Raw genomic sequence first — 25,818 nt, 5'->3', positions numbered from 1 at the left:
GGAAAGGTCATTGGATATGGCTGCTAAAGTAGTTAACTTTTCTAAGTCTTGCCTAGCTCAGGATAGTGTCAGAGGAGTATAATGGCCAGGAGAAAACCTGTCCATAACTATGAATACTACAAATCCATGCCACCAGGTCCAAGAACATTTCCTTGCACACAGGAAAAGTCTGAATAACCAATTATACTTAATTTTTTAATGGTGGTGACTTGCTGTCTTCCATGTTTTCAGTTACCAGGCTTTGAAAAGTTTCCCAATCTCCCTCTAATATCCTGATGTCTTATTCTAGAAGTAGATAGGATTTCTACTCTTGCCACTGATATCCATGAAGGTCCTACCTGGCAGCATAGTGCAGAGAAAAGAACATTGGATTGGGGGCAAGGGGTGCAGGGTTCAAGTCATAGCTTTGCTGCTGTGTGAACCCATGGAAACTTGGACAGATCACTCAACTCAGAAAGTCTCCAATTTACCTGCCTAAAAAATCAGGGGATTGGACCAAATGGTGTGTAAGGTCCCTTCTAGTTTTCAGCCTATGATCCTTTGATCTCCATCCCTTATCCCAAAAATCTAGCTTATATCAGCCCCAGTCCTAGAAATAACAGGGTAGATTCATTTTGGGAACCTCTTTATGGCACATTTTGCCCCCAGCCATGTTCTCCTATGGCAACAACAGCATATGGTTCTTATTTCCAAAAGCATCCTCACCCCTCCTACCCAGGCTTGTGAGACAGCAGATATCAATGAGTCAATAAGCATTTATTAAAGGCCTAGACTCTGTGATAGCTGCTAGGGATATGAATACAAAATTGAGACAGCCCCTGACCTCAAGGAGCTTTCCTTCTTCTTATAGAGTATTTACAGGGGCAGTTAGGTGGCACAGTGTATAGAGTGCCAGTCCTGGAGTCAGGAAGTCCTAAATTCTAATGCAGCCTCAGATACTTAATAGCTGTATGACCCTGGGAAAGTCACTTAACACTGTTTGCCTCAGTTTCTTCACCTGTAAAATGAGCTGGAGAAGGAAATGGCAAATCACTCTCTACCAAACATTATCTCTACCAAAAAAAAGCCCAAATGGGGCCACAGAGTCATATATGACTGAAAAACAGCAACAAATAGAAGACCAGTACAGCCAACTCAGCTGGTACCTGCTTCATGAAGCTTTCCATGACTCTCTTCTTTCTCTCCCTGCCCTACCTGGCACACAGTTAGGGCTTAATAAATGTTTATTGTTATTATTGTTTGATGATGATATCACAGATTTGGCCATTTTTTAAAATTTAAATCAACAACAAAAACAAAACAGGCTGATACTCAGATATCTTAAGCATCAGGAAAGATCTCCCCTTTTCTGAAGACTTCAAACAACCCTCCTCTTCTTGTAAATTCCATCTTTTTATACCCATATAGTCACCATGACTGATGATGCTAGGTTAAGGATTGGCCCAGGTTACTCCTGATTGCATGCAGTTCTCTACCTTGCCCATCTTTCTTCCACTTTAGAGAATCCAAGAATCAAGGAATGAATGAATGGACATTTATTAAATGTAAGCATTTCTTATTACATTTCTTTATTATGTGTTAATTCTTCAGTCGCCCTGATCTATATCTGGCTATTGTACCCAGATGGCTCAGGAGGAGAAAGTGAAGCTGGTGACTTTGCACAGCCCTGCCTCACTATAATCCAATTCACTTGCAAGTCATGGCATCATCTTCCTGATGTCATGACTAAAGGAATAAGAATAAAGGACAAACCACACACACACACACACACACACACACACACACACAACCTGTCATCCAAAGTCTTTTTCCCACATCCGTTGTATGAATATGTGAGAGACTCCATGCTTCTTTCCTCAGTCTCTTTGAGTCAATTGTAATTGATCCCTGAGGTTCAACAGGTCCAAAAATCCCTTACTGCCTCCACTCCTGTTACATACAGAGCAGATAGAAAAGGTGGAAATGAATCTCTACTTACAAGTATGACTTTGGTTACATTTTAATGATGTTACCTTTTTGTCTATTGAAAATAGTCAGAAACATTCAGTTTAACTATCCGTAGATTTCATAAATCTTAGAGCTGGATGAGAACCTCAGAGAACATCAAATCCAACCCTTTCATTTTGAGGCCCAGAGAAATGAAGTGACCAGGCCAAAGTCATATACAGAAAGTACGTAGAAAAGTCAGGATTCTAACCTAGACTTTCTTGCTCAAAAAGTCGCATGCTAATAATGAGCTTCTATTTTTGTAAGAGGCAGACATTACCAGCCTTACCTCCTGAAAACAGAGCTATGTTTTATCCTGAAATCCTCTTCAGACAAAATTGAATTTCCCGATGTATCTTCTTTACTCCAGGGAATTGGTTTACGGGACTCCTGAACAAAAAGAAATTCAAGGTGTCTTCCCTTTCTATTAATATTGTCTTTATGTGTCTTTTATCTATTTATTTATTATTCATATTTTTTTCAAATATAACCTTAAAACCTTTTCTAGATAACAGCCCTTCTTTCCTGTGGTCATTACTCATTTACAGCAATTTAATAAAGAAATATTATCCATATTCAGGACACTGTCTGTAATTGAGGGAAAGAATTAGCACTATAGATGCTTCAAAAATAACAAGATCCCAAGGGCAAAATCCTTTATGTTAGATACATGTGCACTTCACTGAAACTGAAGCACATAGAAGAAACAATGAGTGAGTGTGTGTGTATGTGTGTGTGTGTGTGTGGCTTCAATTTTAACTTGCTCAATTTTCATTCCAGTTTAGTTGCTATAATTCTCTGAAGAGTTTTCCATTATGTCAAAGTTAGAGTTAATCTAAGTTTATCTTGCTTCATTATTTGTGTTTATGACTGAGGGAAATGTGCTGGATTTGGAATTAAGAGACCTGAGTTCCAAACCCAACTATTTGTTATTTGTTATGACCTTGGGTATATCAATAAACTCTCCAGGTAGGCAGCTAGGTGGCTCAATGCATAGAGTGCTGGAACTGCAATCAGGAAGAAGTGAGCTCAAATCCAGCCCTCAGACACTCACTGTGTAACCCTGGGCACGTCATACAATCTTTGTCTGCCTCAGTTTCCTCAACTGTCAAATGCGGATAAAAGTAGCAACTCCCTTCTAGCACTGTTGTGAGGATCAAATGATATTTTTGTAAAATGCTTAGCACAGTGCCTGGAATGTAGTAGGTACTTAATAAATGCTTATTCTCTCTCTTTTCTTCCCTAAGGGTATTAAACTACATGATCTCCAATATTCCTTCTGGTTCTATAATCTAGGAGGCTATGGACTTGTTCCTGATGTTTTTTTTTTTCTAATTGTGCTATCATCAGTTTTCATAGTGTTCAAGAAACATGAGAAATTGTCAGGACTTCTGGAAGAATCATTAGTTGCTAAGTAGGGAGCCTAATGGTAATAAATTATTTCTGTTGCCTTCATACTTGTCACATTCAATGCTCATAGCACTTTTTCTGCATCAATTAAATCCCAACCCTCAAAGAACTTGACATCTTCAAGTATTTGGATGGTTTTGAGGTGGAATAGGGATCAGACCTCTCTGCTTGACCACATTGGTCAAACTAGGAAGAATGCAAGAAATCATTTAAAGGCAGATTACTACCCATCATGGGAATCAGTTTACCAATAGAGCTATCAAAAAATGAAATGAACTAACTCAGTAGGTAGCTGGGCAGCATGATGGTACAGTGGATAGAGCACCAGGCCTGGAGCCAGAAAGACTGACTTCAAATCCTGGCTCAGACACTTACTAGCTGTATGACCCGGAGCAAGTCACTTAACGCTATTTGCCTCAGTCTCTCAAATGTAAAAATTAGCTGGAAAAAGAAATGGCAAACCATTCCAGAACCTCTGCCAAGAAAACCCCAAAAGGGGTCATGAAGAGTTGAAATGACTGAACAACACCTCAGTAGGAATTGAGTGCCTCATCAGAAGTATTCAAACATAGGCTTGGACCACTTGTCAGATACACCAAAGTGGGCTTTCTATTCAATTAAATCCAATAAATAGTCATTGACCATTGCACTGGCAGATGTTTGGAATTACAAAAAACAAATAGACCCAAATCTCAGGAAAGTTATATTCTGCATTTTACTGGGCTCAATTAAATTCAACAAAGATTTATTAATCACTTATCAGGCACTCTAACAGATGCTGGGGATAAAAAGGCAAAAACAAATATAGTCCCTTATCCTTAAGGCCCTTATATTTTTTTTAATTCTACTGGGTTCAATTCAATTTAATTCAATAAGCGTTTATTAATTACCCACTGTTATCATGCACTATAACAGGTTCTAGAGATACAAAGACAAAAATTAAATAGTCCATGACCTCAAAGACCTTACATTCCACGAGGAAGTAATACCATGTTTGTAGAAAATTAAATGCGAATTATATGCAAAGTAATTTATAAGGGAAGGCCATTAGCTCCTAAGTTTCCTGTAGAAAATGACACTTGAGCTAGGCTTTAATGGATTGTTGTTGCTTGTATTTTGTTCTGGAAGAGGACCATGACATCAAGGAGGCGATGACATCCAGAAAGTAATGTCATGACTTGCAAGTGACTTGGACTTAAATGAGACAGAGCTGTGCAGTCACCAGCCTCACTTTCTCCTCCAGAGCCATCTGGGTCAAGTAGCAAGATATAGGTCAGGACGACTGGAGATGGCCCTGGAGGAGGCTTTGATGGAAGTCAGGAATCTAAGAGACCAATGTGAGGAAGTACATTCTGGTCACTGGACTAGCTTCATGTGTCAGGTAGAGATCAGACTGGATATCCTCTAAGGTCCATCCTAATTCTGAAATTCTATGATATGTTCTCTTACTGAAACTACTTTTTCTTTAAGTCTCATGTTATAGTGTCTATGCCCAAAAATTCCTTCACCACAACCCCTGCCCATGGATAAGCGGTGAGATGAAGTCTTATACTCTTCAACTTTTCATCATATAAATACTAGGGACCTCAGCGTCAGGCCTCCTTATTCCCATCCCATTAGATGGGAAAAAAATGAGGCAGCCTATGAAAGAAAAAAGCTACTCATCACAACTGGTATCTCTATTAGTCCAATGTTACTGTTCTTTCTCCCACTATTTAATAATTTTTCAACATCATTAGTCAATATGTTCCTTTCAGATTCTTAATTAATTTACTGTCACTACTAACTCTAATCTAAACACTCTAAAAATGTCAGAAACCATGACTATCACTGAGAATAGACAACAGGAGATCTGAATTAGTTTCGTTGTCATTTACAATTGTTATTATCTGGTTTCAGTCAAAGATAATAACTCACGTTTACAAAGACCTTAAGGCTTGCAAAAAACTTTCCTCTTGATGACCCTGAAAGAGGCTGTCAGAGGTATATTGATTGAGGCTGTATGTAATAAGTGCTAACTTTTGTTTTATTCTGAGAATAGTTGAAATCAGGAGGGTTCATGAAGAATTTTGAACCTAGAAGGATTTATTAGTTCAAGCACAGATGGGAGGAGATATTTCAGATGAACATAAGAGAATGCATCTTTGTTCCATGCCACCTGCCTCTGAGCGTATTCTCCATCTCTTGCCTTCTCCATCTATGGGAACAGCAATCAAATCAACACTATCATCCTTGGAAAGAACATGTCAATCATGCCCCAGTGCTCTAGTAGTATCCTTGTAACTTCTCAGTCCAAAATACTCTTCCCTAGCAACCTTTCCCTTATATGAAGTCCTCTCATTAAAATACAAGTTCCTTGAGGATAGGAACTACCTTTCTTTTTATATTTCTATCTCCAGTGCTTAAAACAGTTCCTGGCATTTGGTAAATACTTAATAAATGGGATTTTTTTACTTATTAATTCACTTATTCAATTAGAACTATCCAAAAGAGGAAGGGAAATTTCCTAGTCTTTAACTATACCCACATTAGTCCCCTCTGATGCCTCTGTGAAGCAGAGGTGAGTTAAAATTCTGGAAGGCTCTTTTAAGGGATCAACCTTAACCTAGAAAGATAACCTAGAACGACTTGTGAGGTGGGGGACAAGTCTAGTGATATATGATATCTCTAGTGCTTTGAAGATAAGCCTAGGATGATTCCATAAGATTCCTTACCAGAGTGGATGAAGAGTGATAAACTTTTATGATCTTGTGAAAAGTGTCCACAGAGGCAGCACCTAGGTTATACCTAGAGTATTGAGACTAGAATCACAAAGACCATACTTCAAATATAGCCTTACTAGCCACCTGACTTTAGGTAAATCCCTTAACCTTCTTCTCCCTCAATTTCCTTAACTGTAAAATATGGGTGGTAATAGTACCTACTTTCCAGGATTATTATAAAGATCAAATGAGACAATGTTTGTAAAGCACCTGGTTTAATACATGCTTGTTTCTTCCCTTCCTACAACAACATAGAGAGTTGTGATCTTCCCTGGGTGAGGGAGTACTTATGCCAATGAAATCATATATCTTTGTAGTACTGACTTAAGGGAAGACATGAATTATATGAAGAACTCCTACCAAATCAGGAAAAGTATAGTGAAGCCTCAGGATTTTCTTTGGAAGAGATCTCAGAGACCATCTAATCCAACACATATCTGAGCAGGAACCCTCTCTTCAATATCCCTAACAAGTGATCATCCAGTCTTTGCTTAAAGATATCTACTGATAGGAAACTCATTCGCTCCTAAACTGAGCTTTGAAGGAAACAAGGAATTTTAAAAGGTGGAGGAAAGAAATAGTGTAATCCAGGCACAGTGGATGGCATGTTGCAAAGATGCAGAGATAAGAGAGAATGTTGTGTCTATAGGCCAGATTGGTTTTAGTGTGCATAAAAAGAAGTAATGTAATGTAAAATAAGACTTGAAAAGTAGGTTGGAGGCAGGATGTTAAAGGGGTTTAAATGCCAAGCAGAGGAGTTTGTATTTGCTCTTAAAAGTAATAAGGGTCCCCCAGAATTTATTGAACCAGGGAGTAATATGTCAGACCTATTCTTGAAATCTATTGATTGACAGCTGTGTGGAAGATGGATTGGAGAGGAGAGCCACCAATTAGGAAGCTATTGTAATTATACAGGAGAGAGGTGACATCCTGAGCTAAAATGGTGGCTCTGTGAGTGAAAAGAAGGCAACATATCCAAGAGATATGAGAGAAGGAAATGGCAAGATTTGACAATTAATTGGTCATGTGAGGTGAGTGAGAAGTAATAGTTACAGTCACTATATAGACAAAATTTTGTATGTTTCAATCAAATAATCAACAAGCATTTATTAAAAGCTAGGATAGAGTGCTAGATCTGGAGTGAAGAAAATCCAAGTTCAAATACAATCTCAGAAGTTTCCTAGCTAAGTGACCCTGGGCAAGTCATATAACCTCTGTTTACCTCAGTTTCCCCACTTGTAAAATGAAGATCATAATAGCATCTACCTCCCTGGGTCATTTTAAGTATCAAATTGAATAATAATTGCAAAGCACTTAGCACAGTGCCTGGCACATAGTAAAGCCTATATAAATATTAGCTATTATATCATCTTTTGCCATATGCCAGGCACTGTACTCAGTCCTGAGGCTACAAAAACAAATAAAGGGAGTTGGCAGATAGACACTGGGCAGCTTGGTGGGGACCAGGAAAGGTCTCAGGTAGGTGGTAACATCTGAGCTGATCTGTAAAGGAACCCAGGGATTGCTAGAGGCAGAAGTGAAAAGAAAGTTAATTCTTAGGCACAGGAGACAATCTATGTGAAACCATGGAGATAGAAGGTAAAGTGGGACATGGGAGGAATGGTACAAAGGCCAATGTAACTGGACTAAGTAATGCCAGAAGGGAAGAATAAAGCTGGTAAGTGCTATTGTAATGTCCATTTAACACTTAAAGAAGCCAAGACAGGCGATTGAGTGACTCACTCAAGAATCACATGGCTTATAAGTTTTTGAGGCCAAATTTTAACTCAGGTTCAAACTTCCAGTCCCTAGATCCCACACTCTATCAAATGTGCCACCCACCTGTTATAGGTACTTGAGTTACAAGACAAAAGTGAAACAGTCCCTGACTTCACAGAGCTTATACAGTCTCTCAGAGGAGATAACATGTACATATTTAAACGTACAGATAGAGAACAAATTGATACAGGATCAATGATTTTATTGGTATAGAGAACTCACAGATAAATGAATTTATCTGTTTTTTTGTTTAGCACTATGTGCCCATAATACAGCTAAGCTGTGAATATACAAGTATAAGCAAGGAAGATACTGCTCTCAAAGAGCTTACATTCTAATGGGAGAAGACAGCATATGGGCAGTAGAGGGAGGTACATGCACAGGGATGTGGTTTGGAAATGCCCAGTGGGATGTGGAGACATCAGTTTGGGCAAGATAAGGTAAAATGCACTTAGTAGAGCCCAGGGTCCATCCCAGAATAAAAAATGAAGAAACTTATTCCACCAATGTAGGTTGGCTTCTCTGCAGTTTATTGTCTTACAGAGTTGACTAGAGCCCTAAGAGTTTAGGTGATTTGTACAGGATCATATTATCAGTATGACCCATTAGATTGTAAGCTCATTAAGAGACTGTCTTTTGCCTCTTGTTTGTGTCCCCAGCACTTAGAACACTGGTAGGCATATAGTAAGCACTTAATAAATGTTGATTGATTGGCGTGTCTGTAGCAAGACTTGAACCCAGGTCCTCCTCAGTCTCATCATGAAGTAGTAGATATAAATTTACATAGGACAAATATAAAATAAACCCTTCCCCAAGCACACCCATACAGCAAAACTTCGGGAACTATTTTCATATATATTATACAGGACATTTAAGGATAAAAGAACTGTGTAAATGAAAGTGGCGCTTAATCACTACATCTCTTGACAAGTAATCAGTTAATTAATACTAGAGCTGCATCTGATTAGATTTTAACTTAAAATCTGTCATAACTGAAAAGGAGTCACAGATTTATAAGAACAATATTAGCTACATGTGTACTTAACTATAAAAACTTTAACTGACAAAGACTAATGTTTTTCATTTTATATAAAGACCAAAGCTTTGAAAATGATAATTCAATTGAATTTACTAAAACAAATATGAAAGGAATAATGAATACCCACTACATAGAAGATTATTTGTTGGGTGCTGGGGATACAAAGTCACAGAGGACTCAGTTTCTGTCCCCAGGAATTTATAATCTAAGGGGTGGGGTAAAGAGCAAATACACGACATATTCATTAAGAAGTATGCTACCCACCTCCTGACAGAGAAATGATGAACTTGTAGTACACAATGAGACAACTATTTGTTAGATATGTCCAATGCTGGAAGTTGATTTTCTTGAAAATACATATTTCTTATAGGCATCTTATTTTCTTTTTTTTCCAATGGTGAGGGGTAAGGTGGGAGGGCGAAAAAAAATAGATTTTTGTTCATTTAAAAAATTAAATTAAATTTTATAAAATAAAAATATGTCTCTGGTAAGTCCTTAAATTTAAATGCCTTGTAACATAAAGTAGACAGATTTTTCAAGAAAGAGAGAGAGACTAGATTTTTGTTCTGACAAGATTTCTGGGAACACAACAAAAAAGTTCTTAAAGATAAATAATCATGACTGCACTCTATTTCTCCCCACTGAGGTCTGTTTGGTTCTTGGTGCTACTTGCTGTCATGGCCTCGGTTCTCCCTGTGCTTCAGTGCTTAGGGAGTGACAGGGACCTGGAGCCCTGTTAGTCTCAGTTTCCTGTCTGTGGCAGAGCCTCGGCCTGCGGATGGTCTCTTTTCCCCTCTTTCCCCCATCCCTCCCCCCCTCACAGAAACCCAGCTAAGCCTCTACATGAGAGCTACTTGGGACTTTTTGCTAGTTCATCACTAGCTGCAGAATATTCCCTTTTGACATCTTTGTCTTATCTGCATAACTTCCATTGACATTCACCTTGGGAATCAGAGTTCTGTATATCTATCTAGAGAAATACCTGGATCACAGTCTTTCATGGTATCATCCAGAGAGCCAGATGTGCCTGCTATTGAGCACAGTACAGGTGGGCTTCTAGGCAAGATGTCTTTGCCAATTGGAATGCATCAATGGGCATTCAGTTATGATGATGTCCTGGAGGATCCCACACCGATGAGTCGGCCTTCATCTGACATGTGCAGTGAGGTTCTCGGTCATCCCAGATCGGAAGTACCAACAGCTTTCCAAGGTTGAGGAAGGAGAAGATAGTTTCTCTGTAATTCCCTCAGCTTCCCGTGACCAAATGAAGAAAGCCCCAGTGGCGAAGGCCAAGGCTACTCAAGGAAAAATGACAAAAGAAGATAGACTGATTGCTTTAACCCAATCTTCTCTGAGTAGCACACCCTATTCTTCTCCCAAGCAAAAACCCAGAGGCTGGTTTACTCATGGATCTTCTACTTCCTTACCTGGCCTAGATGTCAGCAGCATGGACTCTGGAAATGGAGATAGAGACAAACCCTCATATAGAGACAAACCCTCATCTGAAAAATGGAGCCTTTTTGGACCAAGAACCCTTCAGAAATTCAACTCAGATTTTAGTGTCCAGTCTTATAGAGGTACTCAGAAGCCAGCACCAATGGACCTCATTCGGGTTCAGGCTACTAGAATTGCAGAAGACCCAGCAGCCTTCAAGCCACCTAAGATGGACCTTCCAGTGATAGAAGGAAAAAAACAACCTCCATGAACCCATAACATCAAACCAAGAGACATGAATGTGTTGACTCATACAGGCTTCTAAAGCTTCCTTTTCATATGAGCAAAGTTGTGTTCCCTGGTGAACCCATTTTGATGTAGACAGAGCATCTTAGACTTTTCTTTCTTCCCATCCACCTTGCACTTGACATAGGAAAGATGTCATCCATTTACAATTCTGCTGAGGATGATATTCCTGTGGAGGTAGTGATTGTTTCTTTAAATATTTGTGCAAAGCTTGAATTTTTCTAATGCAGGAATCCTATTCTGTGATGCCCCAAAATTGGTCTGAATGACTTCTTAAAGTACAGCTGACTGTACAAAGTACAAAGTACAGTCAATTACTGATCTATAGAACTAGATTGAAGGGGACAAGGGAAATTAAAATCTAGTAGACTTTGTTCTGCATATTTTATCAAAATAAATAAATAAATAATCGTGCATAAAATTACCCTAACAAAGAGTGATTAAATAAGCAGGTCCCTTAGCAGAGAGTCAAGGCCCACTTTTAACTCTCATAATGGATCAATTGAAAGCCCTTTATTAAACACTTACTTGGACCACACTCTGAGGCAACAAAGAAAAAATGAAAACAGTCCTCAAGGAACTTGCATTCTAGTGGGGAGGTAACAAACGCAGGGTTCAGATTTTCCTTACTTTGACGTGGTGAAATGGAAAGTCTATCAGAAGGCAGAAATCATCAGTCTGAGCCCTAGTTCTGCTCTTTACTCCCCTACCACCCTTACTACCTTGTACACCTTCAGTTTCCCAATCTGTTAAATGAAGGGTTTAAGTTGACATGATCTCTAAAGTCCCTTGCAATTTAGACACTGTAATCCTGTGGCTTCCTCCATCATCATAGCTTCCTAACTAGCATAGCCTTTCTTCTGTTCATCCTTCACAATGCAATCTCTATAATCTTCCCAAGCAGTGATTCTGAGTCTCCTGACTGACAAGATAGGGTGATTTAGCTAATACCTACAGGACCCTTTGTATAGGGTCCTGTATTAGACACTAGAAGATGAGGCATGTATCCAAATGCCCATAGCATAGATCTCTCCGTGTCATTCCCCTGCTCAAAGGCCTTATTGTTGTTGTTGTTTAGTCATTCCTTTGTGTCTGAGTCTTCATGATCCCATTTGGGATTTTCTTAGCAAAGATACTAAAGTAGTTTGCCATTTCCTTCTCTAACTCATTTTATAGATAAGGAAATTGAAGCAAACAGGGCTAAGTGGCTTGTTCAGGCTCACACAGCTAGTTAAGTAAGCATCTGAGATCAGATTTGAACTCATTTCTTCCTGACTCCTAAACCAGTACTCTATCCACTGTGCCACCTAGCTGCCTCCCACCTCAAAGCCTCATTTCATATAATCCTAACTACTTGAACCATTGTCCATCTCCTGTTCTTACCTGCTCTTTCTATCTCCATGTTATTATATTATCTCACATGGATAGAATGGACTCCCTACCCCCAAATCTGCATACAGGAATTCCTTCTTTCCTCCCTTGAAGCCTAGTCTGATCCTTTCAAATGAAAGCAGCCTATAAGTCTTCAAAATTCTCACAGAACTTTGGTCTCCTCCTTTTCATTTTATATTCTGCTTTGTACTATGGATATTTGGGTACATGCCTCATCTTCCAGTATCTAGTACAGGGCCCTAAGAATAGCAAGTATTTAATAAATGATTGTGAATTGGATCAAGTCTGGTTATGTATCCAGTGATAAGAATTCTTACTTCTAAGCATTTCACAGGACCAGGAATGATCTTTGACCCTGGGGAAATCAAACCTATGTCACGGCTTCTTTATTGACATTTTACCCAGATTCTGTATGGCTTTCATCTAACCAGACATCTCATTTAGCCAGTGAATGGTAAAGATTTTCCCAGCCATAGGCTAATACCAAACTCAGTACTTCTCATTAGTCTCTGTACACGTTGAAAAAATGGGACTAATTGCATTCTCTCAAAAAGCCTATTGGTTTTTCAATAGATAAAAAAAATCAAAGGATATGAATAGCTTCTGAAAAATCATTACGAAGTATAAACAGTAATATGAAATATTGCTCCAAATAACTAATAATATGGGAAACATTCATAAATTACTGTAATTTTAAAAATTAAGGTAGCCATAAAAATTAACTTTAAAAAACGTAGGACATTGTGATGAAGTGTTCTGAAGGAAGTGAAGGTTTGGGAAAGGAGGAAAGGGAGAAAAATTAAGGAACATTACTTAAAGGAAAGGCATCTTATTATCAAGCATATTGGGAATGTATAAAAGAAATAACAATTTATTTTATTGTGAAACAAACCCAATTACAATTATTAGCTTAGTTTGAGCCTAACAATATAATAGCCCTAGACCCATGCACTTCCTTCTATATTTGGGAGTTAATTTTAGAGGAAAAGTTGTAAGTTTAAGCACAATAACTATAAACCCCCAACTAGGGAAATAAGTAATATTTATGCAGAAGTTAGACTCTTCTGATAATTTGATTACGTTATATATTTTGAAGGTATTCTTCTCTTTTGTGTTCTCAACTTTGTTAGCATATAACAGCGCATAATATGTTCCAGTTTTTTTTCCTTCTGGTTTTGTTAGGATCTCACCTTGCTCACTTGCTATTTTATGATTTTATTTTTGCCTTTTTTTAAAGCAATCAGGGCTAAGTAACTTGTTCAAGGTTACATGGCCAGTTATTTCTGGGTATGGTGCTAAGTATCTGAGCCTGGATTCGATCCCCAGGTGATCCCGACACTGGGTCCGGTGCTCTTACTCGCTATGCTACCTGGCCGCCCCATTTTTGCCTTCTTTTTAATCAGATCAACTTAAGGCTTATCAATTTTATTGGTCTTTTTAAAGAACTAACTTTTAGCTTTATCATTTTTTATGGTTTGTGGGTTTTTTGGAGGGTTTTTTTTTTGGTTCTCAATTTATCTTTCTCCTCTAAATTTTTTAATACTCCTTCTTTTGTGTTTATTTTAGATATGATTATTTGTTGTCTTTCTAATTTTTTAAATGCATATTTAGTTCACTAATCCTCTTTTTTTATTTTGTTCATGTGTATTTGTAGGGATATGATTTTCATGCAATAAATTAATTTAGTTGCATACCAGAAATTCTAGAATATTGTTTCATCATTATCATTTTCTTTCACATAATTATTCATTGTTTCTATTATTCTCAGAACCACTCATTATTTAGGACTTCATTGTTACATTTCCATTTGGGTAGATTTCTCTTGTTTGTGTTCCTTGAACCAATAACTATTTTTTGCATTGTAATCTGTAAAAGCTATATTAACTGTTTCTGCCTTTTTACATTTGTTTGCAGTATTTCTCTGTGCCTTCATACATGGTCAACTTTTGTAAAAGTTACATATAGTGCTGAAAAATATGTATATTCTTTTGCAATTCTATTTAGAAGATGCCATAAGTCTTTAGGTCTAGTTTCTACAGCAAGTTTTTCAGTTCTGTATTTTCCCTTTTTTAAAACTTTTTGTAAATCTAATCTTGTCCAAAATTGAAAGGATAAAACTTTTTGTCACTCTTGTGGTATTGTCTATATCTTCTTGTAATTCAGTTAATGTTCCTTTGCGAATTTGGATGCTAAGGTATTTGGAGCATATAAGTTTATTATGATATTGGTTTATTGTAGTTCCTTTCAAAACACTGTAGTTTCCTTGTTTATCTTTTTATTTTTTTTTGTTTTGTTAGCATGTTTGTAATTTCTCCTTTTTTGCATTCACTTGGTCCATTAAATTTCTTCCATCCTCTCATTTTTATTTTGTGTATGTCTTTGGTTTTTTAATGTTTTTCATAAGCAATAGATTTTAGGGTTTGGGTTTTTTTTAATTAAATCTGTCTCTCATTTTGCTGAATTATTTAATCTATTTACTTTTTGAAATATGAGCTAGCTTTATATTTGCCTCCATTTATCTCTAATATCAGGTTTTTTGAGTTATAATATTTCCTTCTTTTGCTGTCAACCCAGTACTGTGTTCCTTCAGTTGTTTTAGCTTAATCTTTTTAAGATAGCCCTATTCCCACTGTCTCTGTGCCACTTACTCCTATGTTCACCCCTCTTGTTTGCTATTCCTTTCCTTTTGGGCTTCTACATTTTAATTATTTTTTCTTTCCTGCTTTTATTGGGTTATTTAATTCTCCTCCATTTTTTCCTCTCAGTTAAGTAGATTCTCCCTTCTCCATGCCTTCAACTAGTCCTGTAAATTAGTGTTTTAAATTTCATTTTTGTACCCTTTTCTTAAGAGGTTTTCTCTCCCTCTCTTTATCATACATCCTCTCTTTCTGTCTACTCTAGAATTTCATTATCTGTTTCATGACCCCTGTAAATTATCTAGTCTCCCTCTATTCTCAATATTTTCCATGCAAAACTTCTGAGATATCCACTGTGGGCTCTTCCCTTGGAATGGGAATTTGAAGATCTTCCATGCCCCTTAATAGACCTAGGAGGGAGTTTGAAGACTTCCCCTGCTTTGAAAGTAAACCCTACCTCCTAATAGGCTTAATGGAATCACATGGAGCCTGTGATGGAGGGAATTTGCTAAAGGGAAGCAGAGCCCACAGTAAGCTGGTTCAGAGCTAGCCAGACTCTGGGGGGAGAGGATGCTCATTAAGGAGATAGAGAGGTTTGTGAGTAAATATTGATCTTGTATTGGTTTGTGGAAAGACTGGAGGATGCTGTGGCTCTCAGTGTTTTTTTTTTTTTTGGTATTGGCAGTGATGTTTATTGAGACGTGGGGTGGCAGAGTATATACAATCGTGATTTTGAGGAAGAAAAGGAAGGTATGTGCTGTGAGGAAGACACTGGGTGGCCCCGGCCCAGGGACCTGGGTGGTGTAGTGTAACTGGACGTGGAGGGGCAGGAGTGAGGTGCTTCAGGGATTCCCCTGCACTCCTCCTTCCCCATAGTCAATCCATGCCATGGCTAGGAGAGGTAACAGCCCCCTGTGGGGAAGGGCCCCAGGAAGCAAGACTGGTACAGAACCATCTCCCAAGGTGCTGCTCTGGTCCCCAAGGCAGAAGGGTTAAAGGAGGAGGCAGGGGCAACCACTGCTCCCAGCCTTCTTCCTGGGGGGACTGGGAGGACTGGGGGGCAGCTCTTGTTCCTGGTACTTCCGGACAGCTCTGACCAGCTGTTCAAAGGCTTCATCCACATTGAGCCGAAGTTTGGCCGATGCTTCAAAATAGGCTATGTGGTGGTAAGTACAGAAAGCTGAGGCCTCAGATCGGGGTACCTGTCTCTGGGTCTCCAGATCAGCTTTGTTGCCCACCAGCACGATGGGGAAATCATCTCTGTCCTTGACTCAGAGGATCTGAGTATGAAGCTTGCCTACTTCGTTAAAGCTCTGCCGGTCATTGATAGCATATAACAGCAGGAAGCCGTGGCCGGCTCTCATGTATTGCTCCCTCATGGCCCCAAATTCCTCTTGCCCGGCGGTGTCCAGGACGTCCAGCCGCGCCGGGATCCCGTCTACACTGCACAGCTTGGTATATGAGTCCTCGATGGTCGGGTCATAGTCGGACACGAAGTAGGACTGGATGAACTGGATAGTGAGCGCGCTCTTGCCCACGCCGCCTCCTCCCACGACCACCAGCTTGTGCGTCTCCCCGGCCAGGGTAGGGGCCAAGAGGGCGCCCCCTGGACAGCCCGCCCACACCCTTGTCCGGCTCCCGCTCCAGCCGCAGCCACCGCTACCCCGCTCATGTCGCTGGCCGCCTGCTCTCAGTGTTATTATGGCTTCTGAATGTCTTTGGTACTACGTGTTTCCCCAATAATAAGACAGTCATTATTTTTTTTGGAAAGAAAAACACCAGAGGGCTTAGCAATCTCAATAGGGCTTATTTTCAGGGGAGGGCTTATTTTAGAGGAATCTTACACAGTAAGGGTAGGGCTTATTTTCGGGATAGGTCTTATTATCGGGAAACACGGGTATGATGGAATCGGCTTACTGGTTTTGGGATTCAGTTTTCTGATGTCTAAATAAATGCTTCAATTCTATTCTCTATCTGGAGAATTTAAATCATTTTTTCCACTACCTTGTAGAGTTTGCTTGAAGATTCCCCTTTTCATTTGTGCCCACTTCCAGAATAATGCCAATTCCTTCAGATGACGGAGAGGACAATGTCCCATTGTAGGACCCCACCACCATAAAGCCCCAATTATGCAGCCCACAAGTGATATATATTCTCCCCTGGTTACCTTCTTTTCCCCATTTGCCCCAAAATTTCTTCCCTGAGTCCTCCCACCAACTCCTCCCCTTCCTAGGTAGCATGAGTGATCTTTTCAAGCACTAAATCCCCTGACATCCAATATAAGGTCCCCATATCCCTTCACAGGATATCTTTCTTCAGCCATAGAAGCTTTCATCAGTGGAAACCCTTCCCCCCACCAAAACAAATCCTCCCTCTTTCCCCCTCTCTTTCCAACATTTCCCCACCCCTTTCTCTCACCCCCTCACCTTCAGGCCCTTCACTTCCTGAGATCACAGGAGTCACCTTCCCCTCATTGCTGGCCCTCAGTTTGAATAAGGTATATCACATTCTTCTTTATGCCCCTGCTGTCCTCTCCACCTTTCTCCAGCCTCCTAATTTATAATGTAGTGCCGCCCTCCCCCCCAAAAAAATTGATCTGCCTATACATAAAATGTTTCCAGATTCTCTCTTTAATTCACCAGGCCCACCCCTTTACTGTTACTCCCCCTGGACTTTCACCTTCAATTCTTTCCCCTTGTGTGCATTTAGAAAAAAGTCTCTCACTAATCTTTCTGCTATAGCTCTGATGCTCTTTCTGTCCTTGTTTACTGCATTCATTCATTCATTCATTCATTCCTCCTACATTTATGTAGTCTGGGGTGTTTGAGAAGCAAATAATCTCTTCAATTCTGGGTTTCTTTCTGAGAATGTTCCAAAGGCCTCTTTATTATTAAATATCCATCCTTTTTTTTTTTTTTTCATTTATGGTTAAGCTCAGACTTTCAGGGCAGGTCATCCTAGGATGCATCCTGAACTTCCATTGTTCTTTGGAATGTTATTCCATTCCTTTCTGCTTTTTTTGGTGGGTTTAGAATAATCTTGAGTTGTTTAAATTTTCTTTCCTTTGTATATGAAGACCTTTCCTTTCTATCATTTACAGAACTGGTTGTCTCTGAATTGAATTATTAAATTTAACCATTATATGTCTTAAAGTTTGTAGTCTTATTTTTCATTTGTTTGTTATCCCTGGAGGCAATTGTAGCACCAACACAATATTCACAGCACAGAAGGCAACTATGAATATACTGGCATAGTTCTTGATCACAAAATATAACAGACTCTCCATATATAACACAGAAGCAAAACATTTATTCTGACACCAGAAAGCCAAATCTCAACAGTAGGAAAATGAATCCATCATAACAACAAAGAAGTTAATATACCATAGCACAACAGGGAGCCACACCATCCTTTAACCTCCTCACAAACAAACACTCACAAGCCTAGCTGTCTCAGCAAGGGGAAGACAAACACTCACAAGCCTAGCTGTCTCCTTGCGTGCATCCTCTCCTCCCTCCAGCTCTAATTGCTCTGACTCCCAGGTTCCTGAGGGCTCTGCTCCACCCTTCAGCAAGCTCCTCCCACCACAGGCTCCTTCTGATTACATTTTGCCTATTAGGGGTTAGGGAGATCTTCAAATTCCCTTAGGCCTATTAAGGGGTAGGAAAGATCTTCCAGTTTCCATTACCATTACAGCAGTCTATGAATTATTGCCATAGGTATTTCATTTTCTGTATTCAGAAATTCTGTGCATTTCTCTTATATTATTTCTTGCATGATGGTGTTCAGGATTTTTGACCTTTATTTTTCTGGAAGATCCTTAGGTTGTCAGTATGTTTGCTTGGATAGTAAGCATATTTTCTTTTAGTTTTTTGTTTATTTTGCTTCTCTTTTTCTCGATTGCATTTCATTTCTATATCTTTGTATTCCCAATCTATTGATATCTTTTTTCTTTCTTTGGGGAAAACAGTTAGAGTTTCAAGTCTTTTTTTTCTATTCTGACTATTATTTTTGCTGTACAGGCCATAAATTCTGCTCTCAATCTTCACTTTTCTTTTAAGCCACTTATGTTGTGGTTCCATTTTCTCCTGCATTCTCCTCTATCCCATAAAACTTTGGTTTGTTTTCCTTTGTTTTATAATATTTATTCACATATCCCTGAATTCATTTATTAGATCTGAAGGTCACATTTCTTTCTACTTTTAACATTTTCTGCACTGATCTGTTTGTGTATAAGCTCTTTGAGTTTTCTTCTTCCTGAGATCTTTGGGAATTTCAGCCTTTTCTTTTCCTTACTTTCCTTTCCTCTAATGCTGATTTTCTGACTCCTTCCCTTCTGATGATTGTTAGACATTGGATCTTAATACCTCTAAGCTTCCTCTCACACTGGACAATTTGTCATTCACCAGCCTGGGGCTCTAGCCCAAGTGACTTTTGTTGTGAAGGAACTGGGCCTCCATAGATGCTGAGCTCTTTCCCTCAGGCTTAGCAGAATGCAACAAGTACCCTATATGTAACATTCTGTCCTGATGTATCATCCTATTCTCTCTCTTCCTTAGTTCTCTGACCTGCAATTCAGAGAGTTGCAATACTGGTTCTCCAGGATTGGTTTCTGCAGTCACTGGAGGGTGCACAGGAAAGGATGGGGTTTGGTGTTGCTGCAAACCTGTGTGCTGGGACCTTGTATTGTTTAGTGAAGCTTCAATGCTAGTAGCATTATGGGCAGTGCTAAGGGAGGGAAGGGAGTGCTAAATAAAATTAAGGTAGGTGTCAATTCATGTTTCTTTGTTTTTTTTTTTACCTCCATTTGGATTTTGTCAAGGAAACAGTTGAAGTTGTTTTCTCTTTGGTACATAATTTCTATCCTGTAGACGTTGGAGAGGTCATGGATCATAGGAAATGTTATGCCCCCATCTTGTTCACCATGTGGCAACTCCCATATTCCCTTTATTTTCTTTGACATAACCTTTAAAGTGTCTGTCTCCCTAGGAATTCTAGCTTTCATTTATTTTCTGAAACAAGGCAAGCAAACAAGTTTTAAGAATTGCCTGTTTATCACTGAGCTTTCTGGAGTCTACAAATGGTTACTAAATCATCAGTAGATTACAGTGTTTGATTTGTGAGGTCTACAATAATTCTTGTTTTTGGGTGATCCTTGTGAAGTCCAAAGGACTGCCAAAGATTTTATGGGAATTTGTTGCTTTTGAAAAAGTCCTAAATTTATGGAACTCAAAAGAAGAAAGGTTTCCATATATATCTATAGGACAAGTTTAGCAGAGCAGCAGTTGCTTGATCATGGGATCTAGTCAAGTCCATCAACATTTATTAAACAAACATTGTGCATACAGCATATATGTATGTATTTCCTAAGTTGACCACAAACAGGGAAGCAAACTTTCTCTTTCCTACCTCTGCAGTCTCCTCACACATTACTCCCCTGCAACAAGATTTCATTTTCCCTAGAAGGAGTAAAGTTGTCCCTGGAACCTTATTGGCCCCTGCCTCCTTTGACACAGCTCACAGCTCTCTAGTCACATAAAAAGCCCTATCCCTTTGAATTCAATACCTCATGGATTTGGCACATGTCAGAAGACCAAAAGAATTACTGTATCCTGCCCTGATGACCATATGTAGATGAGGGTGAGGCATATCTAGAGTAGCTAAGTATCACTATATCCTTGTTACATGTCTTTGATGCATAAGGGCAAAAGAAATTTCCTTTTGTCAACTGCTGAATAATGTAAGAGTGCCTCATTTCATCCTAACATCTAACCTAAACTAACACCATGCTGGAATTAGGCTTGCCCCCTAACACTTGTGGTCTGTAAGTTTTTTTTTTTATTTAATTTAAACTAATTTTTTTTAAAAGCAATTGGGGTTAAGTAAAATTGCCCGAGGTTACATGACCAGTTATTTTGTGTGGGTGTTAAGTATCTGAGGCTGGAACCAATCCCAGGTTCTCCCGACTTTGGGGTCAGCGCTCTTACTGTGCCACCTAGCCATCCCTAAACTAATTTTTACTTTTTAAGAACAGAAACTTTTTAAATTTTTTTTTCAGTTTCAAATTCTCTGCCCCCCCCTTCTACCACCTAATAAGAGGGCAAGGAAAACAAAACCTATTACAAACACATTTAGTCGTATGAAGGAAACTCCTGAATTAGTCATATTCCAGGAGGGGCAAAAAGAAAGAAAGAAAAATATATTTTAATCTGCCCTCTGAATCCATCAATATGGAGGTAGATAGGACTCATTGGAATTATAGTGGATCATTGTGTTGATCAAATTTCCTAAATCTTTCAAAGTGGATTATCTTTACAATTTTGTTCTTGCTGTTTAGATTTTTCTCCTGGTTCTGCTCACCTCACTTTGCACCAGTTCATACAAGTTTCTCAGGGTTTTTCTGGAACTATAAGCTTCATCATTTCTTATGGCACAAGAATATTGTCATATTCATATACTATAATTTGTTCAGCCATTCTTCAATTGAAAAGCTTCCCCTCAGTTTCCAATTCTTTCTCACTACAAAAAGAGCTACTCTACGTATTTTTGTACATATAAATCTTTTTCCTCTTTCTTTGATCTCTTTGGGGTATAACCCTAGTAAGTCTATGAGCTTCAAAATAAAATTTGATAACTATATTTCCGTGTAATTGATTTCCTTTGTAATCTTATACAGTTTATTTAAAACCATTATTCTGAGAAGGGTCCCATAAAAGACCAGATTGCCAAAGGGGTCCATGACATAAAAAAGTTTAAGAACCACGGACTTAGAAGCTATGTAACCTTGGGCAAGTCCCTTAAAATCGCTCAGCTTTCATTCCTACCACTATTAAGTGAGACTAAAAATACCTGCCCTATTTACTTCCGGAGATTATTGTAAGGATCAAATGAGATGATATATGAAAAAGATCTTTGAAAACTATAAAATGCTATACAAATGGTGGGATTATCATTATTGCCCGACTTCCAGGTTCAAAGAGGTTTTCTACACTCTATTGCCTACTAGGAGCAGTCCTGTAACAAACTGATCTCACATAAGCTATTGAACAGCTGTCAGGTCCTACCAGACTCAGAGTCAATGATCAGAGGCTCAGAATACCTACCCCTCACCTAAGCTATCCAGTCCCCTGAGCATTCATTTTATAGCTATTTTTAGTAGCGTGTCTTTCTCACTTTTGACTTTCACAGTTATTAAGTCCTAGGGTCTCTACTTTTTTAAAATTCCAACCTTCTCTTAGTTCCAAGTACATTCTGAGTTTTTACAGTGACTAGAAAAATAAATTAAATGCATTTATAACAAGGTTGTGAAACATGTTTTCTAGGCATTCACTAACTGACAGGCAGTGAGCTCAGCTTGTTGAAACAACTTAGCAAAATCCCAGTAAGAAGAGTCAAAGGATAGAAAATAGAATGAAATTTCATGAATAAGAAAGCAATTTTCTTTCATACAATATTGAATCCTGGAGAAGAGAAATGAGATTATTTTATCGTTTAGAGCTATTGGGATGGAGTCATATTGGACTTGGATGAAATATCTAGATTTCAAACTATTTTTTGTCCACTACTTATTACAAAATATTTCCCTAGCCTGACTTGAAATAGCAGGAATACAGAGATCCCAAGGGCCATAAGTATATAGCAGGACCTCCACACCATTCACAAGTCACCATATTATTGTTAAGTAGGCTTATATTGATATAATATAGGTTTGTATGTATATCATAACGACCATCAATCATTTAATAATATGAAATCATCAAATCTCAGTACTGAAAGGGACCTTCAGGGTGATCTAATCCTACCCATTTATATGAAGAAATTGACACCTAGGGAGGTAAAGTCACTTTAGTAAGGTCAACCATTCATTCTTTCATTTAATCAACAAACATCTAATAAGCAACTACCATATACACAATTAGGTTGTATACTTCATCAGTAAAAAAAATTGTGAGCATGCACTCCCAATCTGTATAATTTACCTATTTATAAATTATATTGCATATTACCATATTGATAAATATACATATACAAATATAAAATTTGTATTTGTATGTACAAATACAATATCAAAGTAAGTACACATATAAATAAAAATACAAAACAAATATACATGTACAAAGCTTTCACAAAAAATTAGAAGTTACAAGATGAGCCAAAGATGAAATAATATTTGATCCTATAGTGAACAGTGAATCACTAGAGTTTATCAAGTAAGGGAGAGACATGGTCAGATCTGCACTTTAGGAAAATCATTCTGAAAACTGTATGAGAATGGATCAGAGAAGAGAGAAACTTGAAAAAAGAAGGCCCACCATTCAGGTGAGGAATGATAAGGTTCTGAACTAGGGTGATGGTTATATACGTAAAGGCAGAGATTTCATGGTGGTATAAAATGTCCACTGACTGATTACATGGAGTCACAGACTAAAAAGTTGGAGATGGCACAAAGATTGTGAACTTGGTTGAATAGAAGAATGGGAGTGGGCACATTCAAGAGTAATAGAGAAGTCTAGAAGTGAAGTGAATAAGGTGGGAAAGATTACATGCTAAAAGCTATGCTGAGGATTCCAAGCCATCCATGACTGCCCCATTCAAACTACCAACTCTCCTAGTAGGTACCATCCTGCCTCTGATTTATGTTCCCTGCCCTTTATACTCACTGCCTCCACTCTTCTCCTCCCACTCACTTCTAAACTTTTTGTAATCTGGTTTTCAACCTCACCATTTGACTGAAACTGCTCTCTCCAATTCACCAGTGATCTATTTACCAAATCTAATGGCCTCAGTCCTCATCTTACTTAACCCTTATGAAGCATCTGACATTGTCTCTTTCTCATGTCACTGCTGTCTCCAGGTTCTCCTCATAACTGTCTAACTGATCTTTTCTTTTGCTGAATCTTCATCCACATAACACTCACTAACTATAGGTATTCCCTAAAATTCTTCCTGAATTAGTGCAATAGACTCCCTCCCCTCCAGTCCATCCTCATCTCAGCTACCAAAGAGATTTTCTTTTTTTCTTCTTTTTGGACGGGGGAATGCAGGGCAATTGGGGTTAAGTGACTTGCTCAAGGTCACATGGCTAGTGTTATGTTCCTGAGCCCAGATTTGAACTCAGATCCTGACTCCAGGGCTGGTGCTCTATTCACTGCACCACCTAGACACCCCCAAAGTGATTTTCTTAAAGCATGGCCTGCCCATGTCATCCTCCTGCTAAATTCTAGTAACTCCCTACTTCCAGGATCAAATATAAACTGCTCTGCTTAGCATTTAAAGTCCTTCACACACTTTCCTTTCCTATCTTCAATCTTAAAATTTACTCCTCTCCACAGACTTTACAATCCAGCAATCCCTTCCATCTTACTATACCTTGCTTATGATATTCCATGTTCAACTACATGCCTTTTCAGCAGCTGGCCCAGGACTCCGATGCTCTCCTTGCTCACCCTCTGCCTACTGGCTTCCCTGGTTTCCTTCAAGACTCAACTCCAATGTCTTTTCTTTAGAAGGCTTTTTCAATCTCTCTCTTCCGCTTGCCTCCACTCCTTATGCCTTCACTCTCCTAGATCGTTGTTGTTGTTCAATCATATTCAACTCTTTGTGACTCCATTTGGGATTTTCTTGGCAAAGATACTGGAGTGGTTTGTCATTTCCTTCTCCAGCTCATTTTATAAATGAGGAACTAAGGCAAATAGAGGTGACTGTCCCAAGTCACATAGCTAGTGTCTGAGAAAGGATTTGAGTGCAGAAAGATGAGTTTTCCTGACTCCAGGCTGGGCATTCTATCCACTGTGCCACCAAACTGCTAGACTACTTTCCATCTACTCGGTTTATACCTGTTTCCATGTTGTCCTCCCTCACTAGAAAATGAGCACCTTGAGGGCAGGGTCTGTTTCTACCTTTCTTTGTATCTGAAGAACTGAGCACAATACCTAGCATATAATGAACACTTGATTAATGCTTATTAACTGATTAAAAGGTGGAATGGCAGGGCTCTTACTCACTGGTAACTGTTGCCGGGCGCAAACCCACTGTCCCAGGGATGTCACCCACAGACATGGGCTCACCTGAAAGGAAGAAGTAAATACATTGGGGGTAAGGAATGAATTCTCCCAATGGCACCTGCTCAGTCACTGCAGTGGGAGCCCAGGGAGCAGTTCAGTTATATCTGCTCTGTGGAGCTGGCGTCTGGCTCAGGAAGGGATAAGTGAGGAGTTCTCATAGCGGAGGCTAGAAGTGGAAGGAAGCAATGTTGGGAATTGTATTTGTGGTTGTGTGGGAGACAGGCCCCATAACTGGGTATTGTAGAGAAGATGGGACTTGACCCATCTTCTCATCATTTAATTAGTTGGTCACACATACCCTTTGGAGTCAGGCAACCCCTCTCCCCTTGAGGTCAGGCTACCACCAGACACTTTGGAGACGACTGTACTAGAGGGATTAAATTCAAGTAAATACGATACTTAATATTACATGATCAGCAAATTGCAGGGGTATAAACCCAAGGGTTATACAATATATAAGGAGAAAGGTGAGAGAAAGGAGGACAGAAGGACTCAGAATAAAACACCTGTTTTATTCAAGCACCTGTTACATAGAAGGCAATGAATTAAGCACCAAGGTTACCTGCATGCTCTCATTCTCTCTCTCTCTCTCTCTCTCTCTCTCTCTCTCTCTCTCTCTCTCTCTCTCTCTCTCTCTCTCTCTCTCTCTCCACAGTTCCTACTCCCAGGCTTCATAGAGGGGGTAGCATTTCACTTATGTTAACATCTGAATAAGAATTCAACAGTTTCATAAAGTAACAGGTTTTCCCTTTGTCTTACTACACAATTTTTGGACTCAAATTAAGTTGCAACACCTTGGACACAACAATACATCTACCACTATCTCTTCCCTGTGCTTCCACATATAGATACAGACATTGATACACACACTCCCTGAGTATCATCTCAAATTTTTTTTAAAGATAGAACTACCAAAGCTATCAGCAACCTCTTCAACCCTTGAACAAAGCTAACTCCTCAGGACTGACAGAGCTGATCTGATGGTTTTATCTGTTCCTTAAAAGCAAGAA

At 39.0% G+C, this 25,818-nt stretch overlaps 2 pseudogenes; one reads left to right on the top strand and one right to left on the bottom strand.

Moving 5' to 3' along the window:
• Positions 1–9,735: 9,735 nt before the first annotated feature.
• Positions 9,736–10,735, top strand: LOC138143502 (putative monooxygenase p33MONOX pseudogene; annotated as a pseudogene).
• A 4,669-nt stretch (positions 10,736–15,404) lies between these two features.
• On the bottom strand, positions 15,405–25,376 carry LOC138143559 (ras-related protein R-Ras pseudogene; annotated as a pseudogene).
• Between the last annotated feature and the right edge of the window lie 442 nt (positions 25,377–25,818).

This window comes from Petaurus breviceps, unplaced genomic scaffold, assembly GCF_028583685.1.
Source record: "Petaurus breviceps papuanus isolate PSGF00001 unplaced genomic scaffold, PetGlider_PUasm1.0 90644, whole genome shotgun sequence".
Taxonomy (NCBI): domain Eukaryota; kingdom Metazoa; phylum Chordata; class Mammalia; order Diprotodontia; family Petauridae; genus Petaurus; species Petaurus breviceps.
Note: the sequence above shows the minus strand (reverse complement) of the source record. Positions and strands in the feature narration are given on the sequence as shown.